The sequence below is a fragment of the Halichoerus grypus genome, chromosome 1 (assembly GCF_964656455.1).
Source record: "Halichoerus grypus chromosome 1, mHalGry1.hap1.1, whole genome shotgun sequence".
In the NCBI taxonomy this organism is placed as follows: domain Eukaryota; kingdom Metazoa; phylum Chordata; class Mammalia; order Carnivora; family Phocidae; genus Halichoerus; species Halichoerus grypus.
In genome coordinates, this window is record NC_135712.1 from 26,141,699 (window position 1) to 26,159,908 (window position 18,210).

The window sequence follows — 18,210 nt, forward strand, 5'->3', positions numbered from 1 at the left end:
CAAATTTTAGCCTAAATTCAAATTTTAGTCCTAAATTCGTATCTTAGTCCTAAATTCATAGGATTAGCTTAGTCTTAAATTTATAGATAGGAAAACTTAAGAATTTGCAACCATGTCTTCCTTGTTCTATAATTTTCTTCTTAATCTTTGTTGTTTTGTTTAAGATACTGTTTGTTGTTTAACATTTCTGAATTTTATGCAGTTAAAATACAAAGCTTTCCTCCCGATGACAAACACATACACTCATGCATGTGGGCACGTGCACACACACACACCCCATGATGCAGAATCTAGACTATTGGAGTTGTTTTGTGAGTACCTGAAAATGTAAAACTAGAGTTGAAAATTTTAAAAATTGCTTATAGATAAATAAATTACTGAAAGGAAAAAACGTGTGTGTGCAATGTGTAAAGAGAGGACAGGCTCCTTGATCTTATGCACAGAGAGCAGAGGGCCCCGATGGACCAGGGAAGATCCCAGGCAGGTGCGCTTCTCCCACACGGTGCGGTGGAGGAGGAGGTTGGGGCAGTCCCCAGCTGCAGCAGGGAGGAGGGCAGGACCAAGGAGGGGGCTCCCAGCCTCCAGCCACAGGGGGAGGCGGTCCCACCCCTGGGCCTGGAGGGAGGACAGGGAAGTGGCATCTGCTGAGCCCAGTGCGGGGCTATCCCAGGAACTGGGTCAACTGCCCCCCTCTGCCATCCAGGCCTCCATGGACTGCTGGTGCAAGGCAGCCCCCCAGAGGGCCTGGAGAGCAGACAGGAGAGTCAGCCTCGGGCACAGAGCAGGCAGAAGACGGTCCGGGAGCAATTTGGAGAAGGACCCGCACTCGTGATTCTATTTGATCCAAAGTGTGCCTGTGTGTGTTACTGCCTTCATTCGCACCCGCATATGTAGTATCTCTGCAGCTTCTATGATGTCTTTGGCGCTGTCCTGCCATGTGGGATGAGGCCCGTGGACCCCCAGGGCTTCCATCCTAGTAAAGGGCAAGGCCAGGGAATCAAGAACAAGGGGACAAGGAATAGCAATCTCTGCTCTGCAGAGAATTCCAATAGGGTGATGGCTAATGGGGTCAGGGGCCACACCCACAGGTGACATTTAGGCTGAGATGAAGGTAACAAGAGGTAGTCTGGGAGGGCAGGGGGCAGAATGTTCCAGGCAGGGAGCACAGGAGTATAAAGGCCGAGGCAGGGCTGTGCTGCCGGGGCTGGGGAAACAGGGCACAGGTGACAGGGAAGGGGGCAGGCAGCAGGGCCCCTGCACAGAGCTCTCCCTAGTGCAGGGTAAAGACCCCAGGGGCGGGTGTAGACCTGGAGACAGGGAGTGGTGGCTGGGCATGGGTGTGATGTGTGTTCTGCACAGATCTGCATGGCTGTGGGGACAAGGGAATGAGGGGTTGGGGAGACGGGGCTGGATTTTGGGAGGGGGCTCACACGGTCTGCGCAGAGCACTGGGGGCTGGCACTGGGGTGGTCATCATGGAGGAGGACAGACTGGGGCTGTGTTTGGGCAGTTGGGGGGTCAGAGGAGAGGCAGGAAGAAAGACTCCCACCTTTTGTAAGATCTCTGTGTGTTGTCTGGGCGTCCTCAAGTAACCCTTAGAAAAATCTCTGCATGGGGCCCTGAGGAGAGACAGCCAGGCATGGACCCATTGCACACAGTGGGAAGCCTGCTTTCTGAGGAGTGGGGCGTGGAGTAGGCCTGTCCATTTGGGTTCTGCCAGGTTTCCACCATCCCCGAAGACCCTCCTGAGCAGGTGGTCTCACCTCCCAGCTGCTCCCACAACAGGGACCCAAAGGGCAGCTTCGGGAGGGGCTGGAGTGCAAGGGGAGGATTTCCAAGGGGACGCACGTCCTACCTGATGGAGTCGACACTGCTACTGGTGGGAACCTCGACAAATACATGTCCTTCCACAGAGTCACAGGCAGCAGGAGAGGGAGGCTCGGGGACAGGAAGTGCTCCTGAAGGTGGCATGTGCCCTCATTGCTGGGCCACCCTGGCTCTCTAACTGTCCCTGCTGCAGGCTGGGGTGGGGTGGCAGGGCAGGGGGGCTCTCCGGAGGAGGTGGCCTCTGAGCTGAATATGGACAGATGAGCAGGAATTACCGACGGTGCTTTCACACTTTAAAGAGCATATGAATCTCTTGGAGACGTTGTCACAGAAAGATTCAGATTCCTCAGGTTGTGGAGCTGAGACCCTGCACGGCCCCCATGTGCTGTCTATGCTGGGACCCGACAGGGATCCTTAGAGGATGATGGGATGGGAGTGGGGGCAGTTGGAGGGGGCAAAAGCATTTCTGGCAGAAAGCACCGCACAGGCAAAAACACAGGGCACAAAACAGCCTAGTCTGGGTGAGCAAGGCAAAGTTGTGCAGTTAGCTTTCTGGAGCCCAGAAACTCAATGCTGGGAGGGTGGGAGCAGACCCTGTGCACACGTACTGTTCCCACTTACCCTGTCCAGGGCTCCTATCCTAATGGGCGATCCTGTCCCCCTAGGGAACCTCTCTCCTGAAATCAAAAGCACCAAGGATCCTCTAACCTTGGGGTGCCAACGGCCATCATGTCGGTTTGGAGAGCTTCTGTTTGAGACCTAAGCTATCACAGAGAACAAAGTAGAGTCAAGAGACAGAGAGATCCCAGCAATCAGACAACAAAAAGAAATAAAAGTCATCCAAATCAGCAAAGAAAAAGTGAATCTCTCATTTTTTGCAGATGATATGATACTTGCTGTGGAAAACCCAAAAGATTCCACCCCAAAACTGCTAGAACTCACACAGGAATATGGTAAAGTGGCAGGATATAAAATCAATGCACAGAAATCAGTTGCATTTCTATGCACCAACAACAACACAGAAGAAAGAGAAATTAAGGAGTCAATCCCATTTACAACTGCACCAAAAACCATAAGATACCTAGGAATAAATCAAACCAAAGAGGCAAAGGATCTGTACTCAGAAAACTATAGAATACTCAGGAAAGAAATTGAGGAAGACACAAAGAAATGGAAAAACGCTCCATGCTCATGGATTGGAAGAACAAATATTGTGAAAATGTCTATGCTACCTAGAGCAATTGACACGTTCAATGTAATCCCTATCAAAATACCATCCACTTTTTTCAAAGAAATGGAATAAATAATCCTAAAGTTTGTATGGAACCAGAAAAGACCCCAATAGCCAGAGGAATGTTGAAAAAGAAAAGCAAAGCTGGTGGCATCACAATTCCGGACTTCAAGCTCTATTACAAAGCTGGCATCATCAAGACAGTATGGTACTGGCACAAAAACAGACACATAGATCAATGCAACAGAATACAGAGCCCAGAAATGGACCGTCAACTCTATGGTCAACTAATCTTCGACAAAGCAGGGAAGAATGTCCAATGGAAAAAAGACAGTCTCTTCAACAAATGGTGTTGGGAAAATTGGACAGCCACATGCAGAACAATGAAACTGGACCATTTCCTTACACCACACACAAAAACAGACTCAAAATGGATGAAAGACCTCAATGTGAGACAGGAATCCATCAAAATCCTTGAGGAGAACACAGGCAGCAACCTCTTCGACCTCAGCCGCAGCAACTTCTTCCTAGAAACATCGCCGAAGGCAAGGGAAGCAAGGGCAAAAATGAACTATTGGGACTTCATCAAGATAAAAAGCTTTTGCACGGCAAAGGAAACAGTCAACAAAACCAAAAGACAACCGACAGAATGGGAGAAGATATTTGCAAATGACATATCAGATAAAGGGCTAGTATCCAAAATCTATAAAGAACTTATCCAACTCAACACCCAAAGAACAACTAATCCAGTCAAGAAATGGGCAGAAGACAGGAACAGACATTTCTGCAAAGAAGACATCCAAATGGCCAACAGACACACGAAAAAGCGTTCAACATCACTCAGCATCAGGGAAATCCAAATCAAAACCTCAATGAGATACCACCTCACACCAGTCAGAAGGGCTAAAATTAACAAGTCAGGAAACGACAGATGTTGGCGAGGATGCGGAGAAAGGGGAACCCTCCTACACTGTTGGTGGGAACGCAAGCTGGTGCAGCCACTCTGGAAAACAGTATGGACGTTCCTCAAAAAGTTGAAAATAGAGCTACCCTATGACCCAGCAATTGCACTACTGGGTATTTGCCCCAAAGATACAAATGTAGGGATCCAAAGGGGCACATGCACCCCAATGTTTATAGCAGCAATGTCCACAATAGCCAAACCATGGAAAGAGCCTAGATGTCCACCAACAGATGAATGGATAAACAAGATGTGTTATATGTACACAATGGAATACTACGCAGCCATCAAAAATATGAAATCTTGCCATTTGCAACAACATGGATGGAACTAGAGGGTATTATGCTAAGCCAAATAAGTCAATCAGAGGAAGACAAGTATCATATGATCTCACTGATATGAGGAGTTTGAGAAAAAAGACAGAGGATCATAGGGGAAGAGAGGGAAAAATGAAACAAGACGAAACCAGACAGGGAGACAAACCATTAGAGACTCTTAATCTCAGGAAACAAACTGAGGGTTGCTGGAGTGGAATGGGGTGGGAGGGATGGGGTGGCTGGGGGATGGACATTGGGGAGGGTATGTGCTATGGTGAGCTCTGTGAGTTGTGTGAGACTGATGAATTGCAAACCTGTACCCCTGAAACAAATAATACATTATATATTAATAAAAAAATTTTTTTGTTATGAAGATGACAATACAACTTGTTCACAATGACAGCACTCAAATTTGGTAGTAAAAAAAAAACAGAGTGTGGTCAATGGAAAAATAAAAATATGTATAAGCACAAAGCTAAGAGTAGGATAAGGAAAGGCTTCCTGGAAAAGGAAGCTATGTTGGGTTTCAGAGGGTGAATAGGACTTTATCACACATTGGAGAGAGTTCCCTGGATGTAAACAGAAAAAGTTACAGAAGAGTGGAAGTGTTAAGAATGTTCAGACTAGTTTCACTGGAGCATAATAGAAAAATTTAATTTTCAGATAGAATTCCATTCACTGGTAACTAGTATTATAGCTTAGAGGATAAAACCTACTTTTCTTTCAAGACATTAACATTCTATTTTTTAAAATATTTAATAGTGTACTCAGTGTAATGGAGAAAAAAACTGTAGTACTGTTCAACCACCAAAAGTTAGAAGTGACATTTCAATGATAAATTTGTAAGTTTATTGTTCTTGTCCCCAGTCCAGAAACCACTCCAGATGGTTACAAATGTTTATTTCTAAGATGTAAAAAATGAGATCTGTTTCTACTCTTTCCAGTCTCACGATCTTTTGTAATTTCCACTTTTAAAGAATTATAAGTCTCCATACAAGAGGTGCTTTATGTTACTAATTAACCGTTTTATTTTAAAGCATCTTCTCAGAACTATTTTTTTAAGATTTTATTTATTTATTTGACAGAGAGAGAGACAGAGCACAAGCAGGGGAAGTGGGGAAAAGGAGAACCAGGCTCCCCACTGAGCAGGAAGTCCAATGTGGAGCTCGATCCCAGGGCCCTGGGATCACGACCTGAGCTGAATGAAAGCAGACGCTTAACAAACTGAGCCACCCAGGGACCCTTCTCAACAACTATTAAAAATGTTTATCCTAATGATTTTGTGTCCTATTGACAGTACTGAATATTGTTAACACCATTATGTTACATATTCTTTATAATTCTTCCTCAAAGATTATAAGGCACTATTTTCTTTAAGTGGTAGTTTCAAAACCAGTACATTTCAAATGATTGCAACAGTATTTTTATTGGTTGCTTTTTTCAGGTGGAATTCAAAGATTAAGCTGAAGAATATAATCTTGATTTCATAGGAAAAGAAGACTGTGGTTGCCGATCTTACAAAATACATGGTATGACCTGCAGGATTCTAGGAAGGACCTCCTGCCCAAGTATATTTCATCTACTTGCCAGAGCACCAAGAATGCTCTGATGATTGATGGCTTTGGATTTCAAAGACTTCTTGACCATCATTAATCCTGTGTGAAGTCACCAGTAGCCTGTTAAGGGCTAACACTGAGACATTATCAAAGAATAGCTTTCAGCAGCATTTCCCAGCAAGTGTTCAGTTCATGATAAAGGAATCCCATGCTCGAAAAAGGCTGAGAAATACTAAACATGATTTTTCTTAGAGAGTCACAATATATTTTAGTGTATGAAAACACCAACAATTAGAAAAAAAAATCTTGGGGCACCTGGGTGGCTCAGTGGGTTAAGTGTCTGCCTTCAGCTCAGGTCATGATCCCGGGGTCCTGGGCTCTAGCCCCGCATCAGGCTCCCTGCTCAGCAAGGCATCTGCTTCTCCTTCTCCCTCTGCTCTTCCCTCCTGTTCATACTCTCTCATGCGCTATCTCTCAAATAAATAAATGAAATCTTAAAAAAATAAAAAAGCAAAAAAACTTTTTCAAACTCAGCTATTCCGAAATTCAGTTGACATGGACACTTCTGGCTTTGATGAGAATTAATAACAACAGTAGCTGAAAACAAGACACCAAAAATTAAACAGGGGGCAACTGGATTGGGGCCAGAATGGAGTGCTCAGATGGCTACGGGCACTGAATGGCACCGATGGCAATGAATATGGACTGTTCCCCAAGGGAAAAAAAAAAAAAATGGATGTATTCAGCTCTTTTCCTTGGACAGGTCTTAGGGATGATCCAGTGCTTCAGGTGGATAAAATTCATTTGGTCTAGACAGCTTTCATTTTATTAGAGTTGGGTCCTCACAGAATCACCTCTATTAAGATGCATTTTAAGATTATGTCACTGTTACCTAAAGACAACAGAAGTGGGGAACCTGGGTGGCTCAGTTAGTTAAGCATCTGCCTTTGGCTCAGGTCATGATCCCAGGGTCCTGGGATCAAGGCCCACATCAGGCTCCCTGCTCAACGGGGAGCCTGCTTCTCCCTCTCCCTCTGCTGTTCCCCCTGCTTGTGCTCTCTCACCCTCTCTGTTAAATAAATAATAAATATATACATACATACACACACACACACACACACACACACATATATAAAATAAAATAAAAAATAAAGACAACAGAAGAGACAGTCATAGGAGACCCATTCCTGCACTTGCTATGTGGAGGAAGTCAAGAACATTGTCTCATATGATGCCTTTTATGAGCCGAGATGCCCTTCAACAGAGGAATGGATAAAGAAGATGTGGTCCATATATACAATGGAATATTACTCAGCCATCAGAAAGGATGAATACCCAACTTTTACATCAACATGGATGGGTCTGGAGGAGATTATGCTAAGTGAAATAAGTCAAGCAGAGAAAGTCAATTATCATATGGTTTCAATTATTTGTGGAACATAAGGAATAGCATGGAGGACATTAGGAGAAGGAAGGGAAAAATGAAGGGGGGGAAATCGGAGGGAGAGATGAACCATGAGAGACTATGGACTCTGCGAAACAAACTGAGGGTTTTAGAGGGGAGGGGGGTGGGGGGATGGGTTAGCCCGGTGATGAGTATTAAAGAGGGCACGTACTGCATGGAGCACTGGGTGTTATACGAAAACAATGAATCGTGGATCACCACATCAAAAACTAATGATGTACTGTATGGTGACTAACATAATAAAACAAAACTAAAAAAAAAAAAGAAAGGACCACATTGAAAATGCTTTTTAGAACTTAGTGCTAAAAAACAAACAGTTTTGCCTTCCCTAAGGAACTGAGATAGTTCCCCTTTTCTGACAAGTATTAAGTCTTTCTACTTGCTTTGGCTACTAGGAAACCCAAAGCTAAATGTCGGAGCAAATATAACAACCACATAGGCCTATAAGGACAGGATGTTTGGGATCTTCCTCCTACTCTTACTGATGCCTCCTCAGTCATGACCCTCTATTTCTCATACCCCATTAGTTTATTGTCTGTGCTTGTGATAAACCACCACTGGTTTATCCAAAGGCCATTTGGGAGTATGAGAGCAGACAGGTGAAGAGAGGGAAAGACAAATCAGGACAGACAAACAGAAATGACTGGCTCCTGCAAGAACACAGCACCAAGACCTTACATGGGATCTAGAATATTAATGCCTAAGTATTTTTAAATTTTTTTAACAAAAAAGTGTTCCCAGATAATATTCACCCCATCAAGATCTCCAGGGATATGTGTTTCTTACTGAACCATACTTAGGATACTAAGGACAAGTTAAGGCTGCCAGATCCCACCAGTGGTTGTGTTGAAGGGATTCCACTGGGGGTAGGCTAGGGACATAACCCTGGAGTGGCAGTGAGGACATTCCAGAGACAGGTCAGAGAACCTGACAGGTAACTCCAAGGGAGACTCTCTTATGGATCTGCAAAGGTCTGGGAGTGAGTGCACCTCTTCTGCTGCTACAAACAGGTTGACCTACCAAGAAGGCAAAGTTAGGATGAGGCACGACAGGAGAGGAGATACACACACACACAAACACACACGTACAGCTAACATGTTTGAGTGATGGGGTATGAATTTGGAAAGAAAACCACATATTATCTATTCAAAACACATTTTGTTTTAAGAAGAAATTACAGGACAAGCATTTGTGTTCTAAAGGGCTCAAAAACATGTTAATGTATAGAGGACTGTCACATACAGAAGCCACAGTCAGATGTGGCTCCTGAACAACACTGTCAGCTTCATTACCCAACAAGAAGCTGAACCACAGGTATTTAATGCTATAACTTGGAAGTTAACCATCCCCCTCACTTCTGAGGGACTTTGTGGGCAGACAGTAAGAATACCAGAATCTATAGTGTTGAGCAAGCTGTTACAGGAGCATTGATTCTGATTATGGTTTTCCAAAGACACAATTATGGCCTGCTTTGAAAGGCTCCTTATATGTGACATCTTGTAAGGTAACTATCCTGAGGAAATTACTGGAGAGGGGGTGGTGTTACCGCTTGTATAATTTTCCCAATGGAAACCACTGATTTATTCATTTCAACAATCAGAGAGGCCGCAGCTCTCTGGGTATCCTGCGGAAAGAGCCCGCCTCCCGACCCATAAGGTCCTGGGCCGGAAGCTTCACTTTCTCTTCCTGTTCTCCACCATGGTGCAGGATCAAGGTGAGAAGGAGAACCCCATGCGGGAACTTCGCATCCGCAAGCTCTGCCTCAACATCTGTGTGGGGGAGAGTGGAGACAGACTGACCTGGGCAGCCAAGGTGCTGGAGCAGCTCACAGGCCAGACGCCCGTGTTCTCCAAAGCTAGATACACGGTTAGATCCTTTGGTATCAGGAGAAATGAAAAGATTGCTGTCCACTGCACAGTCCGTGGGGCCAAGGCAGAAGAAATCCTGGAAAAAGGTCTAAAGGTGCAAAAGTATGAGTTAAGAAAAAAATAACTTCTCGGATACTGGAAACTTTTGGCTTTGGGATCCAGGAGCACATAGATCTGGGGATCAAATATGACCCTAGCATTGGTATCTACGGCGTGGACTTCTATGTGGTGCTGGGTAGGCCAGGTTTCAGCATCGCAGACTAGAAGCGCAGGACAGGCTGCACTGGGGCCAAACACAGAATCAGCAAAGAGGAGGCCATGTGCTGGTTCCAGCAGAAGTATGATGGGATCATCCTGCCTGGCAAATAAATTCCCGTTTCTATCCAAAAGGCCAATAAAAATTTTTCAGTGAAAAAAAAAAAACAAAAACCAGAGTTTTCCATGTCCTGCCACTACAACTGGGGGTATGTAAAGTCAAATAAAACATGGTCTCTGCTCTAACGGGGTTAGTTAAGGGTCCCAAAGTTCTGACTCTTTTCTTATAAGTTGACCTTTAGTCTCTTTCAAAATCCTTTCCCTTCTGAGGCAGGGTGAGGGTGAAGTAAGCAGCTGAGAGGGACGTTGTACTCTTAACAAGTACGCTTGCTTTGGGCTCTTAATCGATTTTCTCTTGAATTCTCTCTGAAACCTGAACTGGATAACCCTGGCAGCCCACCATGCCTTCTTGATATATAAGTTGTATACAGTGATGTGATGAGCACTGGGTGTTATATGTAACTAGTGAATTATTGAACTCTACATCTGAAACTACTGATGTACTAAATGTTGGCTAATTGAACTTAAATTTTAAAAAAACAAGTTATATACAGCATCACTGCTGATAATTCTGTGTGCTTTGGGATCGGTCAGAGAATGGGGTTAAGAGCAGGAAGGAGGATACTTGCCTTTCTGAATAGAGGTTTTCTGAAGGAATCTCTGGTTCTCTTGGGCATTATGTCTACCAACCTCTCATCTCCCTCTAATTTTCTCCCTATTTCTCTCCTTCCTTTAGGACCAAATTTCTTTAAGGTAGATATACCCTCACCATCCTTATTTATCTCCCATCCACTCCTCTGCTTACCTCCCCTATCACTCCACCAACAACCTCACTAATATCCAGATCACATCCATGTCAAAAAACTTCAAGAACAATGTTCAATTCTTTTATTTGAGCTCTCAAAAATATTCAATACATTTGGCTATGCCCTCCTCTTAAAACCCTCTTGTTTCTTGACCCCTGTTAGACTACACTCCCCTGGGTTTATTTACTTTCCTGTTCTCTAGCCACTTTTTTTTATTTTATTTTATTTCTTTATTTGAGAGAGAGCAAAAGCGAGAGAGATCACAGAGGGAGAGGGAGAAGCAGCCGCACTGCCGAGCGGAGAGCCCGATGTGGGACTGGATCCCAGGACCCTGAGATCTTGACCTGAGCCGAAGGCAGACGCTTAACTGACTGAGTCACCCAGGCGCCCCTCTCTAGCCACTTCTATAATGTTCTTCTCATTCTCCTTTCTTAGTACCTCCATCTTTGCCTGAAAATTGTACATTGGATTTCCATAGGAGAGTATTCCAGACACTCTTTTAACCTCACTCTCCATACTCACACAGGGCCAGAAGTTGGATATGAATCACACCTACTGCCAATATGTAGGACATGTCCACAGAGGCTTTCCATGGGGGATGATTTCATCCACTCTCATAGCTTCAACCAGCACCTCTTTGCCAATAATTCCAACTGTGTATTTAGAGCCAAGAGCTTCCTTTAAGACAGATCCATATGCCCACAGCCTATGCAACATTTTCATTTCTATATTTTACAAGTCCCTCATTACTGAACATATTCAAAACTGAACTTGAGACCTGCTTTTCCTACAGTGTGTTATCTCAGTAAATTTCTCAAGACAGAGCTTTCTAGGAGCTTTCTTTGACATCTTTCTCTTACAACTCCCCATATCTAGTCACCCACTAAAGGCTGCCAATTCTACCTTCTAAATACATCTTGAGCCATATCCACTTCTATTCACCCCAAGGCCACCACCATAAGCCAAGTCTCCAAATGAACCTGCAGCTGGACTAGTACAAGAGTCTTCTAAATGATCTTCCTGAAGCACTTCCTGCCTTCTACCAGTCCATTCTGCACACACAGCCGGAGTACACTTTTGTAAAGTTATAGCAAGTATGAATCTCATACAGACTTCAAATGTGCAGAGATATAACATCCTTCAGGTCTCTAAAAATCAACTTAGTCCTAAAGTTCCATATGTACTTAGAAGTGAAAAACTGAATCTTGCAAAATCAAAGTAATCTACATCATTTGGGTTAAATACTCTAATTCAATCAATCAACCAATTCAAGATTCTCCTCAGGATTCACCAAACTGTGTTTCTTCCACCTCAGGACGACCTATGATCCTGTGATGATTACATACTCCCCAGCCTTGAGAGGGTAGGTATGGGGTAACTTTTCCATAAGCATTCTTTATCCTTGGTGACCCTGAGATTTACCTCATCCTGACTGATCCACACCAGTGATGTTCTCTGTCCTATAGCTTCTGAGCCAACTCACTTCTGATAATAACAGTAAAAACAGTAACAACTGCCTCTTATTTTGAGACTTCTACATATGTCAACTCATTTCCTCCCCAACCCTTGGGATCTGTCTATTGTCTCTTAGCATTTTGTACTCCTTTCTTTCTCCTCAGGAAACTCAGGGCCTCTACTGCTTTTTGGACATCCCACTATATGCGCATGCCAAATTCTCTCAGTCTGTCCTTAAAGCTACTCAGTCCAACATCTCACTTAACTACTGCCCTTGTCACTTCAGTGCCATGGTAGACACAAGGCTTCTCTAGGACAATGGTAATCTCCCCATGCTACTCATAGGAAAGCAAGCAAGATAAGGGCTTTCTCTGTTCTCAAGTTTCACCAGTAGGTCAGACATTCCCATCCCCAAGCCTACTCCATCAAGATCTAAATCTTGAGAGGGAGAAGGGTGCCTTAAGTCTTTCTTAGAAATCCATACCAGCCACTAACTCTCTTGCTCCCTTTTCTCTATTCTGAAGCTCCACTCAATTGCCAAGAATGTAAAACAAAAACAAAAACAAAAACTCTCCTCTGTATGTCAGAGGGAAACTGGCTTTGAATCTATTCTCTCCTACACTCTTGTTTATGGATAAATTCTATGTACTCTTTCTTCAGGCTTTGAGCATTGATGCTACAAATCCTGCTTTGGGGAGATTCATAAAAACTTTCTGGCTCAAGAATTAGGCTCTTCATTGAAAACTCAGGCTTTCCCTTATACCTCAGTAAAGCTGGGCAATAAAGAAATCTTATCAAGATCTTTATCATTGCTATGGATTTCAAATAATCAATTGACTTCTTTTTCTAAGGCTAAATCTGTTCTTCCTCTTAAATAATGGATGTCACTGCCTGAAATGGTAAAGACCATGGAACATTGAAAAAAAAAATGTGGGAAAAGAAAAACCTCAGTTTTTAAAACCCCCTAATTTTATTTTTATTTTCTGAGACAAATGCAAATATGATTAAGCACCTATCCCACACACACAAGCCCTCTTCAAACTCTGGGGTTTTTTAATTGATATATAATTGACATACAACATTGTGTAAGTTTAAGGTATACAATGTGTAGATTTGATACATTTATATATTGCAGTATGATTACCACCTAGGTAACACCTCTATCACATTACACAATTATCATTTCCTTTCTGTAGTGAGAAAAATTAATATCTAGTCTCTTAGCAACTTTGAAGATTATAATACAGTACTGTTTCTATAATCCCTATGCTGTACATTAGATCTTCAGGACTTATTTATCTACAAGTTGCAAGTTTGTACCCTTAAGCAACATCTCCCTAATTAACCCCCATCCCAGGCCCTGGTAACCACCATTCCTCTCTCTGTTTCTATAAGTTCGGCTTTTTACATAAACTTTTTATTTATGTATAACTCACATAGAGAGAAGCACACAAATTGTGAGCTTGATGAATTTTTACCATGTGAATACACCCTTATCACAGCCACAGGCCAGGAAGTAAAACATGACAAGTATCCCATCTACACTCCCAGAAGAAATTGCCATCCTGATTTCCATCACCACCCATTAACTTTGCTAGTTTTTGAATGTTTTATAAATGTAATCATAAACTGTTTTTCTGTCTGCCTTTTCCCCTTCAAAATTAAGTACGTGAAATTCATTCCACAATGTTGCACATGGCAGTAGCTTATTATTCATTGTCATTCCTTCATAAATTTCCTCTATAGGACTACATTACAATTTATTTATCCGTTTTACTGCTGATGGACATTTTGGTTGTTCCTGGTTTAAGGCTATTGTGAACAAAGCTGCCAAGAACATTCATATATGTACTTTTTTGTTGCACATATGTATGCATTTTTGTTGGTGTACAACTAGGAATAGTAGTACTAATTCATAGGGTTATGTGTTCAGCTGTATAATAGATATCACCAAATAATTTGTCAAAATGGTTGTACCAACTTAAACTCACTAGTAACATTGAGAATTTCAATTTTTCTACATGTTCTTCACCAACACTTAGTATTAGCAGTCTTCTTTTTTGTTATTGTTGTTGTTAAGATTTTATTTATTTATTTGACAGAGAGAGACACAACGAGAGAGAGAACACAAGCAGGGGGAGTGGGAGAGGGAGAAGCAGGCTTCCCGCTGAGCAGGGAGCCTGACGCAGGGCTCGATCCCAGGACCCTGGGATCATGAGCTGAGCCGAAGGCAGGCGCCCAACAGACTAAGCCACCCAGGCGCCCCAGCAGTCTTCTTAATTATAGCTAACCCCATGAACATATTAGTGGTATCTTACTGTGTTAAAATTTGCATTTCCCTAAGGACTAAGGTAACATTTCATGTGCTTCTTTGCCATTTGGAAATACTTTCTGCGAAGTGCTTATTAAAGTCATTTGTCATTTTTTATTAGGTTTCTGTCTTTGATTTATAGGAATCCTTTACCAGACATACATATTAACAATTCTCTCCTTCCTTCTACTCCTTGACTTGCCTTTTACACTTCTTAGAGAGGTCTTTTAATAATTGAAATTCAATTTACAGAAATCTGTTGCATTTCTATACACCAATAATGAAGCAGCAGGAAGAAAAACTAAGAAAATAATCTCATTTAAAATTGCATCAAAAATAATACAATACCTAGGAATAAACCTAACCAAAGAGGTGAAAGACCTGTACTCTGAAAACTATAAAACACTGATGAAAGAAACTGAAGGCAACACAAAGAAATGAAAAGACATTCCATGCTCATGGATAGGAAAAACAAATATTGTTAAAATATCTATACTACACATTTAATGCAATACCACCTTGGGGTACTGGGGTGTCTCAGTTGGTTAAGTGTCTAACTCTTGATCCCAGCTCAGACCTTGATCTCAGAGTTGTGAGTTCAAGCTCCATGTTGGGCTACATGCTGGGTGTGGAGCCCACTTTAAGAAAAAAAAAAAAAATACCACTAGCATTTTTCACAGAGTCAGAACAAACAATCCAGCAATGGCACTATCAGGTATTTACCCAAAGAATACAAAAACACTAACTTGAAGGGATACATGCACCCCAATGTTTATATCAACAATAGTCAAATTATGGAAAGAGCCCAAATGTCCATCAACTGATGAACAGATAAAGAAGATGTGGTGTGGGGGCGCCTGAGTGGCTCAGTCAAACATCTGCCTTTGGCTCAGGTCATGATCCCAGGGTCCTGGGATCGAGTCCCACATTGGGCTCCCTGCTCAGTGGGAAGTCTGCCTCTCCCTCTCCCTCTGCCTGCTGCTTTGCCTGCTTGTATTGTCTCTCTTTCCCTCTGTCAAATAAATAAATAAAATCTTAAAAAAAAAAAAAAAAGATGTGGGGTGTGTGTGTGTGTGTATATATACATATATACTTATATATGCCATTAAAAAAATGAAATCTTGCCATTTGCAATGACATGGATGGAGCTAGACAATATAATGCTAAGCGAAATAAGTCAGAGAAAGACAAAAAACCATATGATTTCATTCATATATGGAATTTAAGAAACAAAACAAATGAGCAAAGGGGAAAAAAGAGAGAGAGAGAGAGAGACAACCAAGAAACAGACTCTTAACTATAGAGAACAAACTGAGGGTTACCAAAGGGGAGATAGGTAAGGGATGGGTGAAATAGGTGATGGGGCTTAAGGAGTGTACTTGTCATGATGAGCACCAGGTAATTAAAATAAAAACTTTAAATTCTTAATTTTAATGCAGTTGAAATTATCAATCTTTTCCTTTATGTTTAGTGTTTCTTGTATTCCCTTAAGGAATCTTTGCTCTACCACAGTACCACTAAGATATTCTCCTATGTTATATTCTCAAAGCTTTATTATCTTATTTCTCACACTTAGTTACAATCCACCTGGGACTGGTATTTTACATCATGTACAGTACTAGTCAAGATTCATTTTTTTTTCCATATGGCTATCTGATTTACCCAACACCATTTATTCAAGAAACTATCGTTTTCCCACTGTATTACAATAATACACTTTTGTTCTAAGTCATGTGACCATATGAGGCTCTTTCTGGGCTCTCTGTTTTGTTCCATTTACCCTCTGTAATACTTTTGTCTTGATTCCTAACCACCTCCCCTCATTTAACTATCCCTTTATTAGGTCTGACCTTAAATATTCCTTCCTCAGGGAAGTCTTTTCCAAATTAGCTGTAATCACCATCTTTCAGGCTCCAACAGACTGTTCTTTTCATTTGTATCATTCATAATTCTATTAGATACATTCTGATAGGCACATTCTATTTAACATATGAATCCTCTATACTCAAAGCTCCATGAAAAAAGTGAGTGTCTGTCATGTTAATGGCAGGATTATTAGTCACAGTACAGTGCCTGGGTCACAGGAAGTCCTTTATAATGCAGTTTTGTTTTGTTTTGTTTAACTCAGTAACCACTCAGTCTAATACTTCTTCATTTCCCTTAGCAAGTGTTTATTCCTCAAATGTTGATGTCAGCAAAGTTCCTGCCTTAACTTGTTGGCCCTCTCTGCCCACCCTCTATCCAAAGGCAATCTCATCTACTCACATGGGTTTAACTACTAGCTAGTTAAAAATGACTTAAAAATATACTTCTTCCACCCTGACCACAAGCTTCAGATTTTTATATCTAATTGCCTGCTAAGTATTTCTAACTAGATGCTATGCAGACATTTCAAACTCAACCTGTTCCAACTGAACTCATCTTTTACCCACTCTTCCACTCTCACCCCCACCTGCCCCTCCTGCTCTTACATACACCATTTCAATTAATGGTGCCATCAACCACGTAGTTTCCTAAAGCAGAAATCTTGTAGTCATTCTAAAGTCCTTTATCTCCACCTACCCACACCTTTTCATTCACTAATTATTCCTCCCACATGGTTCTATAATCCTTCTCCTATCCCTACTACTACTGCCTAATCAGGTTTCTATTCTTTCTTACCTTGACTACTGAAATAGCTTACTAATAACTCTCTTTTATCTATATTTTGCCCTACTTTGAAGCTCTTCCACATAGCATTGAGAATGACATATCTAAAATTCACTTTGACTACAAAGTTTTCATGCTTAAACCTCTTCCAAGGCTTTCCAGAGCCTTGCTATTCAGATAACACACCAGGCCCTGTAAAGCTTGAGTCTTGATTTACTTTTTCACTTCTACCTTCTATTTTACCTTCTAATAATTTCCAACTGCTTTCAATTGCTATTAAACAATGATGTTTCCTTCATGTTTAGCTTTCTTTATGGTGTTCCCCATGCCTGGAGAGTCACTCAACTCTTACTTTTCCTTCAAGATCAGATTCTAGAAACATTTCTTCCAGGAAGCCCAAACCTCTGGGTGGGACTGAGTTCATCTCTGCTCTCCCACAACCCCATAGCAAACTTCATTACCACATAATTTATAGTCTGTCTCCTACACTATAGTCTGTCTCCTACCTTGACAGCTGGCCCAGTATCATATTTGTCTTTGTGCCCTGGGATGCAGTAGACAGCCTGGCATATATTAGGTATCTAACAAGAGCTACTGCACTGAAATTTTTAGATCACCTTGAATCTCCCTGATAGAATCCAATATCCATGTTGCCCTTCTTTCTTGTATTCTGTTGAATTCCAATTTTATTCCAGGTGACAATGTGCCCAGCTCAGTGACTGTATTTCCTACCCTCCCTTGCCATGACAGATGATCAATAAGATGTAAGAACTCACTGCTGGCTTTCCGGAAACCACTTTAAAGGAGACTGACTCAACTGACTCAACATTTTGTCATTTATTCCTCCCCTCCTTCTCCCTGAACTATGTTCACCATGACTGAAATTCCAGAAGACATCATGTGTCCTTGAAGATGTAAAGCCATGCTCCACAGAAAGATAGGCGTGTGCTTCCCTAATGACTACAGAGCTTCACACAAGCACAGCACAGCTTTCTCTTAGACGTTTGTTACAGAAGAGAATATGGCACCTGCTTTGCTTAGCCTATCTGGGTCTTTGCTACCAGCGGCTGAAAGCCACAGTAGCTGTTAGCTGTGAATAAAAGTTTATTCTTCAATTGCAAATTAAAAGTGATCATGGGGGCGCCTGGGTGGCTTAGTCATTAAGCATCTGCCTTCAGCTCAGGTCATGATCCCAGGGTCCTGGGATCCAGCCCCACATTGGTCTCCCTGCTCTGCGGGAAGCCTGCTTCTCCCTCTCCCACTCCCCCTGCTCGTGTTCCCTCTCTCGCTGTGTCTCTCTCTGTCAAATAAATAAATAAAATCTTTAAAAAATAATAAAAATAAAATAAAATAGATCATGAAGTCTGCTTAATTGGAATCATCTAGGATGGATGCACTATTTCTAAATATATTGCCCTACTCAACTTCATCCTGAAACTGGCAGGCTGGC

The 18,210-nt window shown here is 42.1% G+C and overlaps 1 pseudogene; it reads left to right on the plus strand.

The window, feature by feature from the left end:
• Positions 1 to 9,025: 9,025 nt before the first annotated feature.
• Positions 9,026 to 9,653, plus strand: LOC118535357 (large ribosomal subunit protein uL5 pseudogene; annotated as a pseudogene).
• Positions 9,654 to 18,210: the final 8,557 nt, after the last annotated feature.